Source organism: Oryzias latipes, chromosome 17, assembly GCF_002234675.1.
Source record: "Oryzias latipes chromosome 17, ASM223467v1".
In the NCBI taxonomy this organism is placed as follows: domain Eukaryota; kingdom Metazoa; phylum Chordata; class Actinopteri; order Beloniformes; family Adrianichthyidae; genus Oryzias; species Oryzias latipes.
This window is the reverse complement of record NC_019875.2, coordinates 13232417-13235890: the sequence shown is the minus strand read 5'-3', so window position 1 is coordinate 13235890 and position 3474 is coordinate 13232417. Positions and strand designations below refer to the sequence as shown.

General features: G+C 40.3%; 1 long non-coding RNA gene across 1 annotated transcript; it reads right to left on the bottom strand.

Annotated features, from left to right (window-relative positions):
• On the bottom strand, positions 1–828 carry LOC110016987. The gene is made up of 2 exons (XR_002875135.1): positions 715–828; positions 1–321 (listed from the first exon to the last, which is right to left on the bottom strand). It is a non-coding gene; the product is annotated as an uncharacterized LOC110016987 (long non-coding RNA).
• Positions 829–3474: the final 2646 nt, after the last annotated feature.

Below are 3474 nucleotides of genomic sequence, written 5' to 3'. Positions count from 1 at the left end.
TAGATATATAAATATATATTTTTTAATGTAACATTAGGCACTCAACAAATTACATTCCCAAAACTCCAACTTTTAAAAACAGCAACTTAACAGAAAATCAAATAACGATAAAACAATCCAACATAAAGAACACAACAGCTCAATGAGGGGATTTTGGAAAGTCAGAGTCTTTCTCAGTCTGAAAAGGACCTCTCTGCACCAAATCCATTCTTACTGGATCAGAGAGTGTGGTTGGTCATTTAGCTGGACCAATTGGATTGGAGGTAGGTGGAATTTTGGATCCAGTAGGCTCCTCTTCCATATACGCCTCTCTTGGAGCCTCTGGAACATAAGATACAGAACTTCAATAAAAGCAAACAGTGAAAAGAAAAACAGTCAAATGTTTCCCTTTCAACAGTAGAAGTGGGGACAGTAGTTTCTTCTGCAGCTAAAAAACAAGAATTATTATTATAGAATAATCACTGATAAAGCCAATAAAATATCTATAGCAGAATATTAATAATGGCTCATTTAAAATCTGTGTGCAGGTTTTTCACAATTTCATGATCTTTTTATACATTTATGAGAGATTTATTGTTTGATTATTTGCATGAGGTGATATTTATTAATTTAATTATGAAGAATTTGGGACTCCATTCTCTTCAGCTGCTGTTTATGAACATAAGGGGTTATGCAGACACTGTTTTTTTATTACTTTACATGCTATAAAATTACCTGAGAGTCCATCCTTAGTGATGACAAGAACATCTTGGGATGTGGACGCTGCACCTCCTCCAATACGTTTTGAGAGCAGAAGAAACTGTCGGCTGAGACGGAACTGTGCAAAACATCATCATTATGTAGAATCAAAACTGCAAAATACAAATAAGAAATTAATGTACCTATTTATAAATAATAAATGTGAACAATAATTTGAGTATAAATGGAAATATAAGCATTTATACACGTCTTTATCTATTATTTTACGTTCATGATTTTAAAATTAGTACATTTATTTTGATTATCATTTATAAATGAGAACATTTATTTCCTATGTATTTGGCAGTTTTGATTCTCCATATTTTATGCCAATGCAAGATTTTAAGACACATTCAATGTTGAAAAAGTAAGTCAGACTACCTGACCTGCTATAACAAACAGCAGTTTTTTTAATGACATAAACCGGAAAATATAGAACGCACTATGTGTTGGCAAAACAATTAAACAATATGATAACATGAGTTAAAACATTTTTCAGCCACCATACCATCATCATTATTTACTTTTCTCTGCTATTAGCCGTTTTGGAAGGTCATGTCCGACCTCATGATCTTGGAAACTTGGATATCAGAATTATTTTCGAGTTTTCCATTGCAAATGACGGGGTTGTTTATGTGCAATCTTCACCTCGGATCGATTAGTATAAGTATTTGACGTAAATTGCGCAGCTGCAAAGAAAGGCAGGATAATGTATAAATACGGCTCCAACATCCTCCAAACTTACCTTGTGATTGATGTTGAAGTTCATCTTTTTTCAGCTCCTAATGGTGGATAAAGTATCTTTGGCATGAAGTTGTCTTGTCGCTTTGACCAGTGTGATAAAATGTGCTCGTTTTTTTCTTTTTCCCAACTTTATTGAAACAAAAATGCGCTCTTAAATGCACACTGTGTATGGCTCAGATGGAATGATGTTGACCAATCGTTGCTAAGAGGGGCGTGACGCCCTTATTTGGGTTGCCAGATTGGTTCAGGTGTGTTGAAGGGGGGATCACAAAAGTGCAGGCAAGTTTCTTTAGCACAGGGGTCGGGAACCTTTTTGGCCAAGAGAGCCATAAACGCCACATATTTTTAAATGTAATTTCGAAAGAGCCATACAATAATGTAGTGTCTCTTTCCCACACTGAGGCATGGAGACTTAACCTCATTTAAGGTTCTTTATTCTGGTTACTGTAGACCGCAACAAACGCCGTAAAATTAATTCAGCAACTCCTCAATCTCTCCCGCAGAGACAAGAGCGCTTCTCCCAACTTTATATTCGCTCCTGCCGCGTCAGCCCTCCCATTTCCCTTATTTGGCCCACAGCTGAACCCCATTGGTCCAAACTACCTAACAACAGGCTGAGCGACAGAACTGAGAGCCAATCAGATCTCTGCTTGATGCGTTCATGAACTCCAGAACTTTTAACGCGGCCCAACAGCCATCCAACTCAGTCCGCGACAATATGTTTAAAACTAAACATACAAATGAATGTGTGCATTTGATGTAAATTCAACACTTTTAAAGTACAATAAGTCTGTGGATTCTTTTTAATAACATTGTTATGCTGTTGCTAATAAATGATGAGTATTTCTCGTGGTAGTTTTGCTGATGGTCTAGTCTGGTTGATACGCGGTGAGTTTCTGCTTCATGCAGGCGTTGAGACTTCAAACGTGATCGTAGGTCTGAATGTTCTGTAGATGTGACAAAGACTGATCACATGCAGACGTGGAGCCAAACACACACTCACACGCTGCAGTGAGTGACGGGCAGCGGGTTTTATGTTATTACAATCCCTGCGCGTTTCACCTGCTGCTGGACCCCTCACCCCCACCCTCTGGTTTCTTCCTCTCACATCCCGTCCCCGCATCTGCGCGCTCTTTCTCAGAGACGGGAGCGTGCAGTTTTGGGCACGGCAATTCACAGGTTTCCGGCTGGTACAAACTCTGTGAAATAATAGATAATAGTAAAGTGACAATGCTGGCGCAGATTTTGTTCTCCAAGCACCGCTACTACTGCGCGCCTCTGGCATCGCATCGCGCCCGAGAAGGACTGGTCTAATGAAAAAAAAAGTATAATTAAAGATTTGTCTGCGAGCCACATGTGACCATCAAAAGAGCCATATATGGCTCGCGAGCCATAGGTTCCCGACCCCTGCTTTAGCACAACATTCAGAGCGCACGTTGGTACGGAAATTCTATCAAATGGGTTGCCAGATTTGGGTCTTTCTTTATTTCATTTTTTTCGCCACTTCGGGGCCCTGGTGATGACGGGGGCCCTACGCGGCTGCGTAATTCGCGTATAGAGAGGGCCGGCCATGCCAGGGAGTCCCCTTTTTCCATCATCCCTAAGTTTGTAACACGCTAGTTCACACCTCCTCACACCCCAACCTAACATTACCAATGCAACAAAAACAACAAGCACAATATCAGAGCTATCCAACTGTACAGTTCTGAGCCAGACATCAGCACAGATGACGAAAAAACAAAGATGTACATGGATCTAGTCCTCCACAAGTGGCTGCATCAGAATGGAGCGGAACAGGGAGCTTGTTGAAGCCTGCCAGTGTAGGAATAGATGGTAGAAGATGAATGAATGTCCTTCATTATGAGCAAAATGCTAGAAGAAAAAACAAACACACAATTTTCATTGGAGTGGGTCTTTAACTGTTTTGACCTCGACATTCTCAGTGGAAGCGGAACTACAGAGCGTCGTGTGTTGACGGACGTGTTTGAGCGT